The 23,874-nt window shown below is 39.6% G+C and overlaps 1 protein-coding gene and 1 pseudogene across 2 annotated transcripts in view; one reads left to right on the plus strand and one right to left on the minus strand.

The window, feature by feature from the left end:
• The window catches only part of PIK3R1 (phosphoinositide-3-kinase, regulatory subunit 1 (alpha)), a 71,004-nt gene that overhangs the window by 28,718 nt on the left and 18,412 nt on the right, over window positions 1-23,874 (minus strand). The window lies entirely within an intron of this gene.
• Window positions 5,748-6,170, plus strand: LOC105524168 (annotated as a pseudogene). Its single transcript, XR_001003708.1, has one exon. The product of XR_001003708.1 is annotated as a 40S ribosomal protein S26-like (transcript).

Raw genomic sequence — 23,874 nt, forward strand, 5'->3', positions numbered from 1 at the left:
GAAAAGCACTGTGCTACACCAAGTCAGGTGTCCGTGAGAACACTGGAACTTTTCTCAAAATGCACACCGGACTGCTTTAAAAAGAAAAAAACAAAAAAATACACATAGGTACTAGGAAGCATGAGTACTCTTTTGGTAATGTACTGAGTGACTCCCCACTGAATTTTCAATATTGAAAAAAGCTTTATCGCTCAAATGTATGAATCATCATAGCTGGTCAGGATTTTGCAACTGGAGTTTGAAAATGGTAAATTTTACAAGGTTGTTTTTTTAAAATGACAATTCAAAGATTTTCTATTCCTTAGTACAAAATGTCTGTGAGTCAATCCGTTTCCTCTTTAAAATATTTAGACTTGGGGAATGTGAAAGTTCTATCCAAAAAGCTTTAAAGTTTATATCATCTACTTCCAACAATAGGATCAAGTACTATTGAAAGTCTAAAAAGTATTTTAAAACAAAATATTAATTTTTATGACAATCCTAAAATCAACTATGCCTTTAATTTTACTAAATACATAAGGTCAAGAATCACTTTTCCATTAGATTCAATTTTAAGAAATTCCAACAGGAAATGACAATTGCTAGGAATTACCAAATTTGGCAAGTTGTTCTTTGAAAAGTCCACGATAAAGCACCACGTTACAAAGTTTGATGAACCAAAAAATAACAGGACTAAAAACAAAAAGATGCAAATATTATCAATTATATGGGAGGGGTATGGAACAAACACAGATTAACAGAGCACCATCTTCCACCAGTTTACATATAAATTCTCATTACAGTTCAGCTTTTGATTTTTATACCTGAATAAGTAATGGGTTTTGGTTGTGAAGCTTGCTGTAGCACAGTGTATAAGTCTGGAGAACCAACTCCACTCTTCAGAATCAGGGCAAATTTGTTGATTCCTTTACTACAACCCAATCCCAGTTTTTCACTAGCTGAATCATTTTTCATTGAGAAATCAGTATTGCTTAGAAAGAAAAGGATAAATATCAGCAGAAATGTTTAAAAGTAGTGAATCCAAGACATGCATTATTTCAAAAGAAAGGAGGATTCAGCCTTCAATGCTGACCAGAACACCAATGAACTAGGTGTTCCAGGTTGTAGGAAGAATATTTGATGACACATCCGATGCTGCATTTTCCACTAGTTCTGGTTTTCCCCCTTTGCCCTGGTGACAGCCAATCACATGGAATAGAAAAAGAGCCTTCTCTCCAAACTTCAGCCCTTCCCAAACCACTGACATGGACAGGCCTCGACAGTCCTTGGGCACCAGCGGTGTGTGGGAGACAGTGGCATTCTTTGCATTAAGTGGTGCCAACACCGTTATGAAGTGCAAAATGAAACCAGCACACAGCTGCACCTTCGGGAAGCATTCTCCATAAAAAAAGATATTTTCAAGCTAGTGCCTGGCAGGGCAGAGTGGAAAGTTTAAGCTGAAACACTGGGACTCCAGAGGCCGCCCAAGCCAAATATTTCATTACCGATGGAAGCAGTTTGGAAGTGTGTGAAAAACTGCCACTTACTTCTAAAAATGTAATACAAAGAAAAGAAAGTGTATATGCAAAGTGTGGATCAATATTATATCAAGATGTTAGTCTGTCTGCTAACTGCTACTGAGTCAAAGCTATTTCTGTCTGAATCTCTTTCAGGACTTCAAGTGAAAAATGTATATTCTGGCGGGCAAATCTAATCCCAATTCTTTTCTTAAATAAACCTTTTAAGCATATTCATACTTTATGCTTATAATGATTAACACCCTGAACTTTAAACGTATTAAGCTCTACTACTTTTACGCTTAATATGTTTTACTTTAAACGTATTAAGCGACACTACAACAAATGATGGCCGGTGTTCTTTAAGCAAAAACAAAGCAAAAAATCCAACGACGAGTTCCTTAATTTTGGGACACATCTGTTTAATCAGTAGTAAAAAAGTGATTAGAAGCAGAGCTTTAAAGCCAAAGAGGCTTAGGTTTTAATCCTTGCTTTGCCACTTACTGAATTCAGCAATCTTGGGCAAGTTAATTAACTTGAATCCCATTTATTCATCTGTAAAATGGGAATACTTATGTGCAATAATAAGGATTAAATGAATAATATATATATATATAAACATGACAAGGCTCGTGCCCAGTATGTAGAAAGCACAAACTAATAGGTAGTTATTATTGTTAGAATTAGTCATGTAATCTTTATTATTGTTTAGATTATGGAAATACACCGATTGCGACTGCAGGTTTTAAGACCAGAAATTATCATACTTAGAGTCTTCTCAATACTCTTCTAAGGAAGCAAGCTGGAAGCATATTTAGTGAACACTTGCATTTTGCCTTTGTATATATACATAATACTCAAAATCCTCGGAAGTCAAAACCAAAATATTTTCAATTTATCACACTTTTCCCCAAAAGGACCACAATACTAATATATTTGAGTCACTAGACTTCTTCACATTCAGAACACTGAATGTGAAGAAAAAATGAAGTTGGAACGACTGTGTACTAAATTATAATGAGCGTGGTGGAAACAAGAACTTTTTCTTTTTTTTTTGGAGGAAGGAGAAAAAAAGTATGGGCAACTGAAAATGAGAGTACAAAGAGTAGATGTGGAAATAAATCTTCAGCCATAACTATATTATTTTCAGAGAAAACTAGCAGGAGTGAATTAAAAGACTTGCCAACAGATTTAAACTAGACATTTGCAAATCTCCTCAGATACCCTAATTAGTCTTTAATATAGTTAAGTTTATCTTCTCCCATTTATCTCTCCTGCTGCACAGCTAAAAACAAATGAAAGGGATTTGAGATCCTCTGTCCATTCGTTTTATTTCTAGACAACAGACTGGTATAGAAAACAAACAGCAGGCAGAGATCTTATTAAACATAAGCAGACCTAACAGCTTTGTTTCTGATGGCCTTAGCTAAAGCCTCAGAGTTAAGAGGTAACTGAAATGCAAGATTACATTTAATCTTTGACAGGCTAGCCTAATTAATTGTGATCCTTATCACCTAAATTGGAGTTTGATTCTAAGATTACAATTTACAGTGTGTAGCAAATTAAAATGCTAGGCAGGATATAAATGGGGAAGAAAGGGGCTTCCTCCTCTCCTCACCAGAAAAATAATTTATACTTGAGTCCACAGGATTTTTGAAGCCAATGATTTATAAGGAAAGTTGGTCTTTCGGTGTGCTAAGAAACATTTCATACAAAGTGTGACCCAGAAGCCCCCAAAAAGAAAAAAGACAAATCATAGGCCATACCACGCAATGGGCGGTAGGCTGTTTGCTGAATGAATGATTAGTACTGAACATCAACTAGAAGCCACGTTCCCACAGTAAGTATTTTACAGAAATATTTCCATTTATTTTTCATAGCAGTTCAAAGGTATATAGTCTCTATTATCCCCAATTTAAAGGCAAGGAAACTATTTGGCCAATGTCGCAAAGTTCTTAAGTAGTGCCTATGTATTTAGTTTGGGCTTGTCTTCCCTGCGCCACAGTATACAAGTGCCAGTCAAGGAAAGAAGCTTATAGTAAGTTTCCCAACACTTCTCGTAAGCCTCCCTTCTTTAAAAGGTATCTGCAATAAGGGTGTTACGAAACACACAGATATCTGATGGTCAACCCCACAAGGGAATAACTTTAATACTTTCTGATTATGTTCAAGTTAAATGATCTTGATAATAGCAGTTTTTGTACTTCCTCCCCAAATAACAAGTTAATATATTCTCTCTCGTTATGAACTACTTGGAAATGCAGATAATTAACACTGTAAATGGAAAAGCAATAGGAGCCCCTATTAATAACCAGAGAAAGGCAGGGGCATTCCAGATGAACCACACTATCCCTGGCTGAGGGCAAACTTGTAGAGACACTTCTCTCCTACTTATATGTGATGATAAATTTCAGAGTCAAACTTATAAATGTCATGTTAGAAATGCCTAAAAATAATAAAGCAGAGTCTTAAAATGTAACTTGAGAAGCTGCGATGTCACAAGCAATTGAAAGATCCCTTGATTAGTATTAGGACAGGGCAGGGGATGGAGAGGAACTGGACAGAAAGATGCTACTGGCAGACTAGAGACCAGAAAGAAGCTTTGGATACAGGCTGGGACCTCACTGACAGTGCAGAAGCAGGCCACTGGCTGACCAAGGAGAAAGTGAGTGGGAAGAGAGAGAGGAACTGCCAAAAAGGCAAGTTTGTCCAGCCAGACCGAATAAGCACTCTTAAGAAAGCCTGGATGGAAATGAGGAGAAAAAAGCAGCACTAGATTCCTTTCAAATAACTACAGAGAGTAGGGTTTTTTTTCTCTGACATTTTTAAATATCCTGAAAAGTTGAAAGAATTGTTTAGTGAACGCCCACATTATCTTTCACCTAGATTCTACAATTAACATTTTATCATATTTGCTTTATTTACATGTTTATCCGCCAGCACATCTTTTTTTAAAAGACGCATTTTAAAGTCAGATGCGAAGTCAGCTGCTACAGATGAATTGTGTCCCTTCCCCCAGATTCATGTTGATGCCCTGACCCTCAGTGTGATAGTATTTGGAGACAGGGCCTTTGGGAGGCAGCTGAGTTTAGAGGAAGTCCTGAGGGCAAATGCTCTCACCATGGGATTAGTGCCTTTATAAGAAGCAGCACCAGAGACCTTTCTTCCCACCCTTCCCATGTGAGATCACAGTGACAAGGCAGCAGCCTGGAGGCTAGGGAGAGAGCCCTCACCAGAACCCAACCACACTGGCACCCTGTGTGAAATAGATTTCTAAATGTCTATGGTGGTACAGACATAAACACCAGTCTGTGGTGTTTTGTTATGGTAACCCTGACCTAATACATCAGTACACTACACCCAAAGAAAGGAATGGAACCCTGTTTAGAAAATGTCAATGTCAAACACAAATTCTGTAAGTGTTTAGTAAATACCCTCTATGTGTCAGAATATTACCAAGAGCAGTGGTTTGAGGCAGTGGTTTCCCAAATTTAATGTACATATTAACAGCCTGATTCAGGTCGGGGTGGGGTCTGGGATTCTGCATTTCCAGCAGGCTCCCAGGTGATGCCCACAATGTCAGTCCTTGCACCACAACCACACTCTGAGTAGCAAGGATTGAGGCTGACCCCATCTGCCACAAAGAGGAAATCCAGACCACTGTGGGAGACAGAATCCCAATGATTGACCTTCTTACTGATAACTTGTTGCCTACATGCCTGAATTTTACAGGCTGATCTTACGCCAGACCCCAGTTGATGCTTACGGACTGGAGGGTCTAGCTATCATATCAAATTCGGTCTGATACCACAATGAATTAGAATTATCAAAAGAGAGACTAGCAGCTGGGAGCTCTGCTGCCCTGTGCATTGTGTACTGATGAGTGGGGAGGGATTATGTAAGCCACAACTGGCCCAAAGTCCCACAGGAAGTTCAAGCCGAGGACCGAGGCCTCCTGATGCCCATGCTAGAGCCTTTCCCACCTCACCACATTCAAGAGGACTTTGCTCTTTGTATTTCCTGTGGGGTGGGAGGAGTTAGGGAGGGACAGAAAATGTTAGGCTGATGACAAATTACTACTACTGATGATAATTCCCACTTAGTGAACACTTAGTGTAAGAAACTCTGCTCAGCGTTTTATCTCATTGAATCTGTACAACGCTCGAAGGAATTATCATTGTCCCCATTTTACAGGTGAGAAAACTGAGATTAAGAAAAGTTAAACAGCTCTCTTTGGTCCGTACGTCCAAAATGACAAAGAAAAGAAGGAACAACGGTCGTGCCAAAAAGGGCCGCGGCCATGTGCAGCCTATTCGCTGCACTAACTGTGCCCGATGCATGCCCAAGGACAAGGCCATTAAGAAATTCGTCATTTGAAACATAGTGGAGGCCGCAGCGGTCAGGGACATTTCTGAAGCGAGCGTCTTTGATGCCTATGTGCTTCCCAAGCTGTATGTGAAGCTACATTACTGTGTGAGTTGTGCAATTCACAGCAAAGTAGTCAGGAATCGATCTCGTGAAGCCCGCAAGGACCGAACACCCCCTCCCCGATTTAGACCTGCGGGTGCTGCCCCACGTCCCCCACCAAAGCCCATGTAAGGAGCTGAGTCCTTAAAGACTGAGACAGACTATTCTCTGGAGAAAAATAAAATGGAAATTGTACTTAAAAAAAAAAAAAAAGAAAAGTTAAACAAGTTGCCTAAAGTCATACCAGCAGTAAGAAATAAAGCTAGGATTTTAAAGAACGGATGGGACTTCAAAGCCAATTGTAACCCCTCTGAATCTAGGTTGCCTTTTAAGGCAGACACGCTGCGTGACGCCGTATGTGAGGTTAAAAAATCTTTACATGACACTGATGGACAAGCACTTGGCGACAGTTGCAACCCTTAGTGACAAGAGGTGCGTTTTTTCAACTTGAGCTTGGACTAGAAGGCCAGCTTCTCACCATCACCTCTGCTTTATCAGTATTGAAGCCTTGCCAGCCCACTCAGCCAGGCTAAATATTTTCAAGACAGCATTTATTAAATATTTTCTCATAAAGCTAAACAAAGCACATTCTTCCCCAAGGATGTAATGGGTTTTATACAGCTAAATATAGCTGGCTAACTTATCACTTTTAGCAAGGTACAAAAGACTCTTCTAGTTAATCATCAGGTGGACAGAGGGCCCTGCAAATAACTTTTTAAAAATACATATTTTGTAATATATATTTGCAAGCACCCCAAAATGAAATCTTAGTAAAATATGCTTAACACATATATGAAGGGAGTTGAAGCACCCATGATCAAAAAGGGAGAGAAAGGGAAAGCAATGACCTGCATGTGGAATTGCGAAGAAAAATAAAGGCAAGAAAGGCAAGAGGCCTGGAAATATTGTACAGAAAATTCCCTATCAGCTGGTGCGGAAGAAATGCATAAGATAATATTTATTCAGACTTCATTTTAAAAGTTTGAAAAGATCACTGATACAAGACTATATATATTAAAAAGTAACAATTTTGAGATAAAAGTAAACACAATCCTTAATTGTGTAAGGAATCAGAGTTTAATAAAATGAAGCAATATACTTTCACTACCTCAGACAAAAACAGACTGTGATCAGCAGTGAAATGAACAAGAGGCTATTCACCTCTCTGCTAAAGAAATTAATGAGCTTCTTCTGGTTATGGTTTTAGAATTATAACTTGAGATGGGTCAATTTGGGCAGATGTTGGACCCTATCACTACATTCTCAAAAAAGCTCAGGGTAATACATAGTACTACAGTTACTTGTGCCAAACCAAAGCACTTAAAAAAAAACATAAAAAACTGATATACAGAAGACTCTATAGATATAGCAGAACCAAAATATAGAAAATACATATATATATATATCGATTATAGAAAGAAGCCTGGTCATGTTCTCAAAAAGATTCTCAGAAATAAGCCAACAGATACAGAGAGGTGATATTTGAGTAGTGAGTGAATTCTAGTAATTGCTCAAGAGTCAGCAGGGAGAAAGTTATGTCAATATAGACTAGAGCTAACTGGTGAAAGGGGTAAACTAAAAGCTTCACTCAGAGAGGGAACTATTCAATTGGTCATTTTAATTAACACTTTGGATTCCTGATGGAAATACAATGTTAACAATCTGTAGATTGAACACAGCAAAATGCTGGCTTCCTATAATGAAAATCCGTACAATGTTGTTAATGAAAAAGTAGCAGTGACTCAGGCTGGTGGACGGCCCAGAGGTGAAAGCAATCATTTATCACTGCGGGGTATTCCTTTCTGTATTATCTCAGAGTCGCCTCTTCCTTAACAACCATAACAACCTATGTTCCACTTCTCTGTTGCGCCATTTCTGTCTTCTGCTGAAAGGGAAGTGATAGGGCCTGAACCACAGGAGGGAGTTTGTACATTTTGTTCTATTAGATTAGGCCTCAGTAACTTTATGAATTATAAGCTGTCAACTACTTTTTCATCTGCTATAGAATATGCTTCTTAGAAATTGTGGCTATAAATAAAACAACAGATGCTTTTTTTGGCTCTAATAGGAGCTTGAGTAATTTTTTTAAAAGGGCTAGAAGTTAAGCAAATTATCTAAAAGGCTGTTTCAGGTTTCCCCCTGTTGGTCATCTTTTATGTTAGCCTTCTGAAGACATTCATTTTAGCCCATAAATTACTTTTTGGGGCCATTTAATGTAACGTACTGGACAAACTAGAAAGGGGTTTTCAATACGATTGCTTTCTTTCTGTGACTTTTTTTTTTTTTAAGAGTATTGATTAAATCCCCTACCTATTTATGATTGTCACTATATCATATAAAAAGCAATTGAAAAGGCACTGTGCTAGTAGAAAAAAATCAGACAATGGATGAGGCCATATGTTCCAGATTTTTCTGCCAACAACATGTTGGTAACTTTGGGCAAAACATTTAATGTCTCCGGGCCTCACTGTCATAACAGTGAAGTGGTAGAGGTTTAACTAGATGTTCTAAGATCATTTATAGTTCTTAAATTCTGTGTTTTGGAGAAAATGTCAAGGAGATCACATGTCCCAACATAAAATTACTAAATTTACATTTAATCACAAATTACTTAAAAAATAATTCTATATTATCTTTAGCCACTATGTGTTGAAAATCTGGAAGAAATCACAGGCATCTGGAGAATGACTGGAGTTGGCACCAAGTGAAAATTACTTCAAATATGGAGCGAAGGAAGTTAAATAAATGGGAGAATGGCAACATTTAATTATACTTCACTGGGCTACACTAACTTATAATTTTTAACCCAGAGGATAGGTGGTTTAAAATAGTGTTTTGGTATAAATTTTCACTTTGCCAGAATGAACAGTAAAATTCAAAATGATGAAAACATTTCTGTGACTTCTGTATGTGGATCTAACAAAAGACACCAATTCCATGTTCTTAAATGTATTCCAAAGTTACAGCAGCTATAAATCAGAGAATGTAACTTGGCTTCTATAAGTCATGGGGTTGCGGGAGGAGGAGATCATGAAACTGAGAGCAACACGAAGAGAGAGAGGTGAACTGTCACTACCCTAGTCATTTAGGTTATTTCCTTGAGTCATGATAACAGCCTTGTGAAATACATCAACCTCATTTTGTATGTGGGAAAGAGACTCAGAGGTTTGGTGACTACACCAAGATCACTTAACTAATGTTTGGCAGAGCAGGTATTACAACCCCTGTCTGGCTGTATCCAAGGGTCCTTCTCTTGCCACTTCATCTTTGATTTTTTTTTTTTCTCCTCTTCTCCCTCTTTGAGTTTCAGCATTAAATTGCTAATAAATGCAATTCATTTGGATAGTTTGAGATTTTTAACTAATGCATGCACAGCACTGCTGAGCTCTAAGAGATGATGGGAGGGGAGAGTCCATGCAAAATTAGCTCATGATCTACACAGTGAGTACAAATGTCAGGGATAAAACAGATAAAGGGGCTTAATTAGAAGTCATGAAACTTAGAGGAAACAGCTCCATTTCCAAAACCTCTGTGGGTTTATCCATTCCCCTCTGAGAGTCATTTAATTCTTTGGAAAAGAATACATTCTTAAAAATGTGGTATTTCTGATTACACAAGATCAGAAATAATACACTAAAAACTGCCCTTAGTATCTGAGGCTCTCATTACCAAGAAGCCAATAATAATCATGGCCAACATACACAACATACTTAGCATGTATCAGGCTCTATGCTAAGTTGCTTTACCAAAATTATCTCAGAAAATATAATCTTTCACAACATTATAAGAAAGGTTCTATCATCATTTTCATTGTACAGAGAAGAAAAACAGGCTCAGACGTGATTTGTCCAGGCTCACACAGCTGTACTAGTCAGCACCAGGATTTAACTGATAAGAGATGACCTGGTTTAGAGGACATAAAGGCAGCTCCCTTCCAAGAGATCCTTATGTACTAAATGTCATCCCATGAGGTCCCACAGGGCATATGGTTTCCTTACAAACTACCCCTTTTGGGGGGCAGCTCAGTGCACTACTTTGGACGTTAACTGCCAAAAGCCAGGAAACAAAGTTAGAAAAAGAGTTCTCTAGCCAAAAAGACCTGGAAAGTAGAGAGTTCAAGAATAGCCACTCTTTGATCTATTTCTCTACTTAACTGCAATTGTCTTTTTCTAAGATATTCTATGGGATGTTTAGCGTATCTGGTCTATGTTTACCAAATGAGAACAGAACCCTTCCCCTTCATGGTGACAGCCAAACTTCCTCACTCTTGAAAAATCACAGTAGGAGATAAAGTGTTTCCATAGTCACGCCTTCTAGCAACTTCATTTTGGAAGAAAAGGTGCAGAAACACAACATAGTCAATGAGTAGAGTTTAGATAAGGAATTAAGGGGAAGAATGACTTTCAGTGCTCTGTAAATAGTGGGGTCTTGCTGTAAGCCACACATGTAATTTTACATTTTCTAGTAGCCACATCGCCAGCAAACACAACAGGCGAAATTTAATCTCTTATTTAGCCCCATATATCCAAAATATAATCATTTCAACATACAATCAATATAAAAATTATTAAGCAGGTATGTTAGTCTTTATTTCTCTCTTGTTTTCCGCTCACAGCACATCTCAATTTACAGCAACCACCTTCCAGTGGCTCAGTGTGGCTTTGACATGTGGCTGGTGGCTCCTACACTGAGCAGCCTGGCTCTAGAGGATGGCCTTCAATTTTTCTTTAGTGCGAACTTGGTTACTTGAAGAATGTGTTAGCTTTGAATTCAAAGGTAAGTATAAAGAAAAAAAGTACCATATTCCTTAGATGTTAAGAGGGTCAAATAAGAGTTCTGTGTCCTTTTACTGTTAGCATGTATTAAATTAAAACAGTTTAACTCTATTGGAAGGCATTTAGTCAAAGTTGACAGGGGAGCTGGGGGCACTGATAGTGTTTGTTATATACTAAGAACCTGCTGGAATACTAGGAACTTGGCATCCTGGCGTTTGTCACAAGGCAGGCTGTGGACTCAGAACATCTTCAGAAATGGCGTGATTAATAACAGTTTCATCTGATGGCTCTCCATCTGCCACTGGCTTCCCTTGAAATAAGCACCAAAAGTATCTGTGCACCTCTCATTAGAGACAGTCTGCTGACAGCAGAAGACAGAAGGTTCCACGATCAGGGAAAGACTTGTATGGTTCAGCTATTAAGTCAGAAAACCGAAGGCCTGCTTAGGTTCACATCTTGACATTATGAGCTGCAATAATTTCATTTATAAAGTTAGTGGTCATTAACATGTCCGATACTGGCTACAAGACAAATGAAAAGAATTTAAAGAGGGCAGAGGTCGAAACATGTACCTAGTATTAGAGGCAGGGGCAGGCACCTTAAGGAGCTGCTTTTCTTCCTAAGATGGCTCAGAGATGTATATAACACAGGAGCCTCAAATTCAAAGTCTCTAATACATCCTTTTGCCAGAACATGCAGTTTAATGAATCCATCCCTATAGAACATGGAACCTATTTTTCAATTGTGTTGGTTACAATGTTAAGTGCATCCTGGGCTTCAAACTCCTGCTAAAAAGGTAGCATCCCAACGAGCTGTGGAGGATTTTGAAGCAATTTAGCACCTCGTGCTGTCAGATGTTTTCTTACAACAGGTGCCCACAGTGCTTGCTCTAGTCCTAAAACCTGACTCTAAGTGCATAGACTGTGAAGCTTCAACCCAGCTCCTAATTGACTCTTCTAAGAAAAAATGTGCTTCACAGCTCAAATATATGCTTCCAGTTTGGATTCCCAAGAAAAAACTATGTCTTCTAAAAATTCGGGATGCTATTGTTTTCCCTAAGTATCAAATGCGTTTTGGGTGTCAGAAACTGGAAGTGGCAAGCAGTTCCCAAACTCAGATTATATGATAACATTATAAATAGCTAAAAGGTACTGAATCAAAAATTATTATTCAGGAGAGGCAACAAGAAGAGAACAGGGAACTATAGGCAAGGGAGTTTCCTTTGGAAATGTTAGTTCCTGGGGAACAGAGGCTATCTACAGTGGATGTCTGAAAAAGGCAATGAGGAGAGGACAGGAAATTAATATTATAGACACGGAGTCTTCTTTGGAAATGACAGTTCCTGGATTTTAAAAGTGCTATATATAGTGAATGTTTGAAAATGTTAAACTACTCTGCAAAAATTGTCTAACAAAGGAAGGAAAACATAACTTTCCAGCATAGGAGTAAAAGTATTAGCAGAACATAATAAATTCAAAGTGTAGTACAGCCCATCTCTCCCAACCCCAACTGGCTGTCACAAATACATTACTTCCCTGCAGGGCCTGTCTTTGCACAGCCAGCCAGCCAAAGGGGTAAAAAGAACAACATTAAATTATAATTACCAGCCCTTTGTTCACGGGTTACTCCTCCATGGCTATGTCTGCATTTCCACAGGATTTCTGGTAGACAAGACGGGGTGAAATGTGTGGGTAGGGGAACTTCATGGCTCTTCCTCGGGATGCAGCAGCTATCAGCCACCTGTTCAGATTGCCTTGTGTTATGTATACTTTTACTTGCTCCCATAATTTAAAATGCTGAAGGGAAAAAAGCCGTAAGATTTTAGGGTAATCTGGGCTTGGCCGGGCCAGACAGCTCTTGCTTCTGTGGTGCTCCCACCTCACACTGGACCATGAAAGGTCCGGGGATCCTGGTGGCACATATCACAGTGATGGCTGAGTAGGCCCCATAAAGCACGTGTTCCCTCTCCCTGGAGTGGCCACACCCTGAGAAGCATGCCCTGTACCATAGGACAAGTACTAATATACTGTGTCCCTGCCACTTGCCAGGTAACCAAGTTAGCTACAACTGGCCAGGTGAATGTACTAACCTTCTTCAACAGGGCTAGGGCTAGGGCTAGGCCAAACTGAAAAATAGGAGGCTTGTCTTGAGCACCTGTTTTTTCTTTCCCAAACCTTTTTTTTTTTTTTTTTTAACCCAGCTTGGCATTATTTTTCGTTCTCCATTATCTCACACTCTTGCTAATCACGCCTCTCAATCCATGAGACTGCATAGTGCCTTATGGTCTTCTCTAGTCTTGTCCCACTCAAAAGCTAGCCTCTTAGAGAAGAGTCTATTAAACTCAATCACACTGAAATGAAAAAACAAAAATGAAATGGAAAAATGACCAATGAAGCTTTATGTGTTATATTACAGAGATGTTGCTGATTTTAACAGGGCCTCAAGCCAAATTCTAATTGTAGAATTTCAGGCACAATCTTTCTTGAAAACATAGCTCTTTAGTACTTTACTGTGAATAAATCACTGAAATAGCTCTAATTAATATCATTAAAATGCCCCCCTCAATAGTGAATTTTGTTGTTTTTGCTGTTGTTGTTTTTTATTTTTTTGAGACAGGGTCTTGCTCTGTCACGCAGGCTGGAGTGCAGTGGTGAGATCATGGCTCACTGTAGCCTCGACTTCCTGTGCTCAAGTGATCCTCCCACCTCAACCTCCCAAGTAGCTGAGACTACAGGCACATGCCACCATACCCAGCTACTTTTTGTAGAGACGGAATTTCACCATGTTGTCCAGGCTGGTCTCAAACTCCTGAGCTCAAGTGATCTGCCTGCCTCAGCCTCCCAAAGTGCTGGGATTACAGGCATGAGCTGCTGTGCCCAGCATGAATAGTGGATTTTGCACAGCTGAGACTAGATGGTCACTCTGGATACCCATGCATGCATACTGTTGGTGCTTCAACAACAATCAACTTCGTAAGGTAACAGAAAAGAAGTATAGCAATAATACCTTGAATTTATGTAGCACTTTAAAAAATTACAAAATGTTGCTGGGCACGGTAGCTCACGCCTGTAATCCCAGCACTTTGGGAGGCCGAGGTGGGTGGATCATGAGGTCAGGAGATCGAGACTATACTGGCTAACACGGTGAAACCCCGTCTCTACTAAGAATACAAAAAGACTAGCCGGGCATGGTGGCAGGCGCCTGTAGTCCCAGCTACTGGAGAGGCTGAGGCAGGAGAATGGCGTGAACCCGGGAGGCGGAGCTTGCAGTGAGCTGAGATGGCGCCACTGCACTCCAGCCTGGGTGACAGAGTGAGACTCTGTCTCAAAATAAATAAATAAATAAATAAGTACAAAATGTTTTTATACTTTTTTTTGATACTCAAAGAGAAAAGCAGAGTGGGGTGGTCATAATGGAGAAAGACCCAAATTAATAACCACGTTCAGGCTGTTTTCATTAAAGAACATAAAAACATCTAGTTTAAGGAATCAAGGTTGCTTTGAACTATGCACTATTTTGAATAAACAGATACTTGGTGTTAAAGATTTTTGTGAACACGCCCCTATGAATTCAGCATCCCACTCCTTTCAACCAGGTGCTTCAGTAGAAAGAATAAAACCACACCACAAAGGCAGTCAGTTACCAAGCCTGCAAGGCCCATGGCTCTGTGGTTTTTGAAGATATTATCAGCATTTTAATGTGAACCGTCTTGCAGACCCGAAGCCCCAAATAATCACCACTTTTTGGGAATTTGTAATTTTCCAAATGACAACAAGAGCATTTATGACTCTGTACATTAGAATCTGTTGATTACAAGAGCTATTAATGACAAGAGAATTCCAGTGCTATAGGGAGCAGCTTTTTCACACTGACAGCCAGTATGTTTCACTTTCGCCATCTGATTTCCTTCCAAGTTAGAAAAAACAGTGGAGACAATGAAATAGGCTAAGAAGTAAAATGAAGCTAGAGCTCAGAAAAGCAAACACGTGTTTTCCTCAACTCCCATTATCTTCATAAAATCACTAACTCATTTCCCCACAAGCACTACTTTTGGGGGCAGGGCTTCAAGTTAATGCATAGTCTATAAAGGTCACGAAGAAGCAGCTAACAAGTGACATTTGTTTTACCCCACTGCTGAAGCACAGGATGAGGTTGAATCAGAGGCTGACCCAGATAATGATGGTATTGGGATATAGCTTAATGGAGAATGAATACTTCCAAAGACTCCCAAGAGCCCCAAATCACCATGTATTCCTTTACAACACTAACTTCCCTTTATCAGTAAGAGTGGGTTATTTCTTATATTCATGGCATGGAAAAATCTTTATCTGACAAAAATTTTGAGAGGACCAAAAAGTGAGTACTTTGCAAATCAGGGACTGAAACAATTCTCCTTTGGTCACTTTAGAAAATCAGATGCTGTTAAATTTCATCACCTACTTAGAAATCTCAGAAGCTCTAATAAAGCTCTGGAGCAACCCAACGACAAATGTCCCAGGCCATTCTAGATTCATTTCCCTTGAAGGATCTCTCACCAGTAAGTGCAGCCTCTGAGCAGCAGCTCGTCCATTTGCAGGGAAAAAAAATTGTGGCCTGACTTGTGTCAACTAGGGACAAAGGCAGGAGAGGAATTTGGAGGTTACTCAGTGGAAAATTTAGGAATGAGAATCTGGAACCTTAAGAAACCTTGATTTAATTTAAGATACTGCTTTGTTTGCATCACAAAAAAAAAAAAAAGAAAGAAAGAAAAGAAAAAGACTGTACTGATGCAATCTACTCCCCTGTATTATATAAAATTTTAAGACCTAAAAGAAACATGATTATGGGTATGAACAATAACTAAGCATTTCCAAGAGTGTCTTCCCTTAAATCACATTAAAATTGTAAAAGTAAGTTACAACTGGTGACGGGCCACTTATCAGTCCATTCAGACCAGCTCCAAGATAACAATGACTTAAATATCAAACCAATATTCCGTAACCCTCTCTTTAGAATTCTTGACATGAGGTCACTTTTTATTGAAGGCTTCACTAAAATAAAGTCTTTGTAAAGATACCCTTGGGGTTAGAGGCCTAAGATGAAAATACCTTAATAAGATTTCTCCTTTATAGAGAGATTCCAGTGTCCCAGCAATGGATCATTCATTCTTTGGGGGGTTTCATTTTTTATTTTTTGGCAAGTTTGTAGTAGATGATCCCTCTGGTCTTTTTCAAATCTAAAATCCCACAATTCGAAACTCTTTTCAGTAAACTTCCAATTTCCATACTAATTGATGAAGAGAGAGAACAAGAGAAGGGGCTTGACCATACAAAAAAATGAAACATCTCAACAGTTTATATGTAAGTTAAGGATGCAGAATAATTCTTTTCTTGGGAATAAGTCTCTCCTGGTTTATCTTTGTATTTGGTGACTGTGCCAGAGAACAGGGAGTTCATAGAGCAATCCTGAGAAGTTTTCTCCAACACTGACTGGTCAACTGATTTATACAACATTCGAGTGTGCAGACTCACACTTACTTGCTGTATTTATGACCAAAGGGCAAACATTTAAAAATCACTCAAGATTCTGGAAAGGTCATAAAAAGGACCCCCAAAAAAATGGGGTCCACAGGAAAATAAAAAACATGACATTTATTAGCTCTTTCTTGGAGTAGATATAGATGCGTTTATAGTTCACTGTTTTCAGTCATCCTCTGACTAAATAAACTTTCCACCTGCTTAGTCAAGTGCTGAGAGAATATGACTACACCAAAGGATGTATGAAGCATGCATTTAATTTATTATAAAGAACTGTAATAAGGCAAATGTGTGCAGCTGGAACTAACTTGTACCAGATTTCACCAGTCCCCAAGCTCACGGTAGATACTTGCAAACACCTCCGGAAGTTCCGGCTGTTTTTAGTTAATAGCTCATGTTGGGGGCATCTTGCCTGTGCCTGACTTACTAGAATGTCATTTTATTTAAAATAGGGTTCTGAACCTTAAAAAGATAGATAGATAGATAGATAGATAGATAGATAGATCCCTTTATTTTCAAGTCAAATAAATGACCCAAATAGAAATTTAAGTTTGGCTCTTTTAAAGGCAGCAATATTTCACATTGAATGTGCTCCTGAGGCCAGAGGAAATGTTCTTTCCTTTCCTAAAATTTCTAGCCAAGTACTCACAAACCCAGTTTCTTCCCAAGAATATTTGTTTTTTCATTTCTCAGAGCCTAGTTTAAAAAGGCTGGAACCTTTCATAAGTCAGAATAATTCCATTTGCTAGCTGGCTCTTTCTCCAAGTCCAGCTTGAATCCTATGGGACACATAAATCCTTGTCTGAAATGTAGGATAAGTGTCATGAAACATGCTAGGAAATTGGTAAACCACAGCTCAAAGCATAACTACAAAGATATAAGCGAAATCTACTCTAAAGTAAAACCATGACAAGCAGAAATACCACCAAGCATTAATTCTTTAGCTAAGGTAATAAAAATATTCAAGGAAAAAGTATGTGTTTTATGACAAATCAGGGGAGAAAATAAAAACACAATGCAGATAAAAATTAGTATTGCTAGAAAAGACAAGGTAAAGAAATGCACATTTGCCCTGAATTACTTAAGCCAGACATAAACTTGATTTTTCCTGTCAAGTACAGTGTCAGGTGCCATCTGGGAAAAAAACAAAACTGGGAGCATCTGAGAAAGGTGGAATCTGAGGGAGAAAAGGCAGAAAAGGGCCTATTTTATAGCTACCATGCCGTATAGCCAATTGCCACTGGATGGCAGCGGGGTTTTACTTAGCAAAGTTGCTAAGAGCATTAGGATTGGTCATTCAGTATCTGCCCTACATGTTCGGCCCCAATAACTCAAAGGTTTCAGGGAAATATAAAGTGCTCCTTCCCGCCCCCAAAATTGGGGATCTGTCCTAGAAATTGCAAACCTTTGTTCTGATTATCAGTAAATCCCTTGAAAATTACTAATTTACTATCAGAGTACATTAAATTGGGAACTAAAATTAGAACTTCTAATAACTTCTAGGATTTTGAATTCAGAAAGAAAGCACACATGTGCTCACATTTGCACGCACACATCCCTCCAGTTTACTATTGCAATATTATCATCTTGAGCCCAGTACAACAAATTGAAACCACATTTTATTCTACTTTTTCTTGTTAACTTGATGGCTTCACCACACTTTTAAATGCTACACACTTCCCTCCCTCTCCCTTGGCATCTGATCCCTTTTTTTTTTTTTTTTTTTGGAAATTCAGTAATCTCACCAGCAACAAGCTTTGCTTTCAATAAGTATATCTGCCAACTTAAACAGCATCTCCTAAGGCAATGGAATAATGAAAGACACATGTAGGGACTTGCCTGTCATCAGATGCAAGCTCACGTCTGCCTGAAATTGGGCCTGTAATTCTGCTGATCCTCGGGTTCAGGACAGCGTGGCTGAGAGTGGTCTAGAATGTGGCCCTTAGTCTAAACAGCAGATGAAGGATGCAAGGGGCCAACCTTTTTCATCCCTTCTGGGCTCTTGACCAGTCGTTGCTCTTTAGTTCAAGGGGGAGATGTGAGGGATTGCTCAAACACTTGGCAGACAGAAAGGTCTTAAGACAGCAAGTAGTGAATTCTGCCTCATTCCTGCTGATGAACTTGAGGCAGTGCTTTCCAACCAAGCCCAAACTCATGATCCAACCAGAATATCTCCAAGAACAGTCACTCCTGCACACAGCCAAGGCTCCACCACCCCCAATCGGGCAAGGGTCCTACACAACTCCTGATCTGAGCCCCTCCTCAGATGAGACAGAGTTTGCTCCTTTCCCTCTCATAAGGCAGTCAACTATGTGCTTTCCTTTGAGGAAATACAAAGATTTTGTTTAAAAACTTGCAAAGTCTGAAGAATGGAAAAGTGTGAAAAGGCTGAAAAACTTGAAAGAAAGGAGTTGCAGTTCTGTCCATAAAAAATGCTTCCTCCTTTTTTGCAGCTGGGGTTACCATCAGAAATCAGTGTCTGATTCATCCAGGCCTACAGGAATCCCCTCTTTCCACCCTGCCCCCACCACCTACAGACTGACTTGAGCACCCTTTTATGCCCTTCCTGTAAGTGTTAGTGAGCGGCTTACAAACGTCCAGTGCCCTTAGTAAAAGGGCAAACAAGTAAAAACTTCAAGGGCTGTGAGGGCTCACAAAGACATACTCATTATAAAAATTATTATTTTTTTAAAGAAGGAACCTAACAGGGTACACTGAAAAACCAACTCATCAACACAGTTTACATCTTCCACCTTCTGAACTGGCAGCCTAAAAGTCATCTCAAGCACAGGGCTACCAGAGATGCGTTGCCAAGTGTTTTTTTAAGAGGTTTCCACCAGACATTATTAAATTACTATTTTAAAATTAAATCTAGGATCCAGGAATTTTACCTTCCATAAAAACAAGGGTGACAGTAATATAACCACTGTATCCTCCACCTTGAAGAATCTCTTCAGATAGTTGAAGCAGGATCCTTATCAGAAAGCGGTGGCAGTAACCCATTGTATGCTGACTGGTTTTTATCCTATCTGGAAATCAATCATTGCCCTCCCTTCCCTTCTCCCTTGGGGAGTCACAAAACAGGCACTGAGCACTAGATTAACTTTCCTATGTTCACAAAAGGAAAACACACACACTCTCTTGATTTAAAAGAATCTTCTTAAGGATATGAATTAGGTCTCCTTGAGCTCAGTACTGCTGGTAAACAGGTTCTGAAGTCTCATAACTAATCTAAAGAACTCCAAGAGCACCAATTCAAGCTCCTCAAGTAGTGTTGGTTTTAGGAACTTAGGGCTGAGGACACACAGGCCTGATAACAAAGCAAGGGCCCTCCTCACAGGGTTGAATGCTAATAATAGGAAGTCTCCAACTTACATGTGGATTGTGTTCCCAAAGCTCATTTGTAAGTTGGCTGTGCAAAATCCAGAACACATTTTCCCCAAAAAAACGTTATAAATGGTGATTAGGTCCCCAGATTGGACCCCTGAGGTCTGTTTCACTCAAGTGATTTTGCATGACTACAATGGCGATAACTGCAAATGGGCATGTTTTGGTGACATAAAGGGTGATGTAAACTTCAGCAAACAAACATGGAAACCTAACTCACTTATTATAGCTTCTATTATATGTCTAAGTCTATCAAGGCCAATGGAAATAATCTAATCCCCCCATCCCAGACTTTCATCATTGATGTCAGAGGCAAGGAGCTGACAGAGCTGGGGAAATGCAAAGGGCTGGGAGGCAGGTGGCAGAAGAGGTGTGGCAATGCCAGAGAGCAATGCATGGGTTTCCACCGACTTCCCATGCCGGGGCCTGTCTCTAGGGACCCCATTGTCCTGTGGCAGGCACCCACTCCCTGCTTCTGCTCCAACAATCTGAGGAGCAGGCAGTGAAGCCTAAGCTCCTTAGACCCCAGAGAGAAAAGAAACATAGTGAACTGGAGAGGAGCAAGTGTTAAGGGCGAAGGAAGACACACATCACTGGGTGTCTCCCGGCTGTTCCCAAGTTGTGCTGCTCACCCAGCTGGGTGGCACACTCACTCATGCTCTCAGCTTCCCTCCATTAAGTTTTTAGCTACCCCCAAGGCAGTGAAGATTTTCTCTTCCCTTTGGTGACCCCAGAATCCAGCCCAACATTTGGCATACAGTAAGCACATAATAGATGACTGTGAACAGTGGTGGCCAGGGAATTATCTTCAGTTCTTTAGGGGTTCCCAGATGGGTATTCATCCAGTTATTCATTTGCCCAAATAGTCTAGGAACTGTCTTCTACATGAAAAAATTCAATGGCTACTTGACTGAGAAAGTATCTACGTTAACGCCCCCCACCCCACCACAAGCAGTCTCCTTTCAAAGAGTACCTGGTAATTGAAATACCTGGTAATTGGTGACTATAAACACCTATTAAAATGCAGCTTTATGGGAAGCTAAGTCATTACCATAGTAGCATAGTAGTAGAAGCTACTGGGTTAACAGAATTCCTACAATGGCTTGTTGAATTAACCAATGTCATTTAAGAAAAGAAATACTTTAGTTAAGAAGTCCAATGCCCAATATGATGTTATTTAAAAATGAAACAATTTAAATACTTCAGTGAGTGTTTAACTGGATTTTGTGTGACAGGACCACTTAGTGCCAGGGTAGATAATATATCCAAGCAGTATTTTAACAACCCCGTACTTCGGGTTTTATGGAAATACAATACACAAAGACCAAGGAGAGATACCATGATACAGAACTGATGGTTGAGAGAGTAAAAATTAAGAAGCGATAAAAGTTGATTGAGTAGAAAAAGCAGAAATAAAAGTTTCACATGCACCTAATTGTACTCTTCTTTGGTGGTTCTAGGAACAAAACCAACTGCAACAGGAAAATGACTCTGAATTTTAAATAATGAGTAAGCATATATTCCTTTTCCTAAAGGAAGAGACAAAAATAGAAGAGAAAGAAGGTATCATTACTGGTAAATGGGCAGGTCTTGACAGAAGGAAATTACACAGCCTGATTATAACAATGCATTTCAACCTCCCTACATAAAATGCTCATGTCTTAAATTCATTGGTAATATTTACGAAGCTATCTTATTTCCCCTCTATCTCACCTTTCTGAATCATGCTGCAATACTATGTATGAGCCTAATGCTGACATCCATAGCAGTATGCTGGAAAATACAAACATGTTCATTTCCTTCAGAAAATATCTCTTGGTTTATTATGGCCTCACTCCAACCACTCTTCTGTTCGGTTTTTGCTTTTATTATGCTCTACTCATTTAAATTCATCAATATGTTGCTTTGTAACAGTTTACATTTTTTTGCACACATATATAGGTATACTACACAAAAACTGAAACAAATAACATATGGGTCTTCCAATTTCCCTCGTATGACCTCTTGCTTTAGCTGTCACAGTGCTTAGTTCCCAGTGGCGGATAAATAATTTTTGCCAAAATAATTGACCAAAATAATTGACCAAACATGTAATGCCAACAAAGGGTATCAAATGATTATTTGGGTAGTGCCTCATATAAAAAAGCTTAGATTCCAAATATGAACAGACGTAAAGAAAAAATAAGGGCACTATACAAAAGAGTATTGGCTTTACTCATAAATTTGTTAGGGTGTCTACCAACACACACTATCACAAATAGAATACTGATCTATGGAAATCGTAATTTTCTCAAGAACTGAAGGGTGTTTAGATACAGGGGACAATGAGGGGAGGTGGATTTAAGAATCAAAATCTGCTACGCTGGTGTTTTATATTTAAATCTAAGTCATCTTAGTAACTGAATTTACATATCCATCCAAATAGTGGGGAAAACACCATTGAAAAGAACATCTTTGGCCATGCGTGGTAGCTCATGCCTGTAATCCCAGTGCTCTGGGAGGCTAAGGCAGGCGGGTCACTCTTGAGGTGAAGAGTTCAAGAGCAGTCTGGCCAACATGGCAAACCCCAGCTCTACTAAAAATACAAAAATTAGCCAGGCTTACTGGCACATGCCGGTGGTCCCAGCTGAGGCAGGAGAATTGCTTCAACCCAGGAGGCAGAGGTTGTAATATATCGAGATCCTGCCACTGCACTCCAGCCTGGGCAACAGAGCAAGACCCTGTCAAAAAAAAAAAAAAAAAAGAACATTTTCCCAGTATGGAAATACTTGAGAATTTTCAAAACAAAAAACTTTTTTTGTTTTATCAAACACACCTTAAGGACATTCAATGACTCTGGGGAAATGATGCCGTTTAGGGCAGTCGTCTTTGCATGGTGCCCATGATTTGGAAAAACAGGCCCTGGGACCAAAGGCCAATGTCACCACTGGCCTGTCCCATTTCAGTTGGGCAGGAAATAATGGATTTCAGAGGCTGGAATGAAGGAAAGCCCAAACAAACAACAGAGTTAGAAAAATGTTTTCAGCCTGTAGTCCCAGCTACACCAGAGGCTGAGGTAGGAGGATCACTTGACCCCAGGATGTCAAGGCTACAGTGAGCCATGTTCACACCACTATACTCCAGCCTGGGTGACAGAGCAAGACCCTGTCTCAAGAAAAAACAAGGCCATGTGCAGTGGCTCACACATATAATCTTAGCACTTTAGGAGGCTGAGGTGGACAGATCACTTGAGACCAGCCTGGGCAACATGGTGAAACCCCATCTCTACAGAAAAATCAGCCAGGCATGGTGGTGCATGCCTATAGTCCCAGCTACTCAAGAGGCTGAGGCGGGAGGATCAACTGAGCCCAGGAGGTTCAGACTGCAGTGAGCTGTGGTGGAAAGAAAGGCAGAAGGACAGGAAGAAAGAAAAAGGAAAAATGTTTTCAAAATCAATCATCAAGCCTCTAAAATGTGTCCAATTAAAATCCACTTATCCATTAAAATGGAATTCTATCTCAAAAATATAATTTTAAGACAGACTATGAGAGCAGCCTACCTCCTCTACTCAAAAAACTATTATGACTTAGAGATGAGCCATGACAAATTCAAAACAGAGGGAAAAGTTCCTTATCAAATCACAGATTTCCAAGTCCCTTATCCAAGAGCACCACTGAAAGAATTCTATTTCGATCACACTAAAACTACCTGTAAGAACGGCAAACACCTTTGAGTTTTAGTTCTTCTTTTTACCAATAGGTGGCAATCTTTATTGCTAAGGATTTAGGCAAAGGCTTCAGCTTCAGAAAGACTGCTTTTCCTCTCCCCTCTTAAGGCTCAGCATTTTTTCTCTTACTAATGAGCTATTTGACAGTTAGTAAGCATATAACCAAGATACTTGTTATTTATTAAGCTAATGCAATTCTGGACTTATAAAGGAAAAAGAAGTCCCAGAAATCTTTTTAAAAAGACATACATGGCCAGACGCGGTAGCTCACACCTGTAATCCCAGCACTTTGGGAGGCTGAAGCAGATGGATCATTTGAGGTCAGGCGTTCCTGACCAGGAGGGCCAACATGGTGAAACCCTTTCTCTAAATTAGCTAGGCATGGTGGCAGGCACCTTTAATCTCAGCTACTTGGCAACCTGAGGCAGGAGAATCGCCTGAGCCCAGGAGGCAGAAGTTGCAGTGAGCCAAGATCGCGCCACTGCACTCCGGCCTGGGCGAGGAGTAAAACTCTGTCTCAAAAAAAA

This window comes from Colobus angolensis, unplaced genomic scaffold (assembly GCF_000951035.1).
Source record: "Colobus angolensis palliatus isolate OR3802 unplaced genomic scaffold, Cang.pa_1.0 Scaffold49, whole genome shotgun sequence".
NCBI lineage: Eukaryota > Metazoa > Chordata > Mammalia > Primates > Cercopithecidae > Colobus > Colobus angolensis.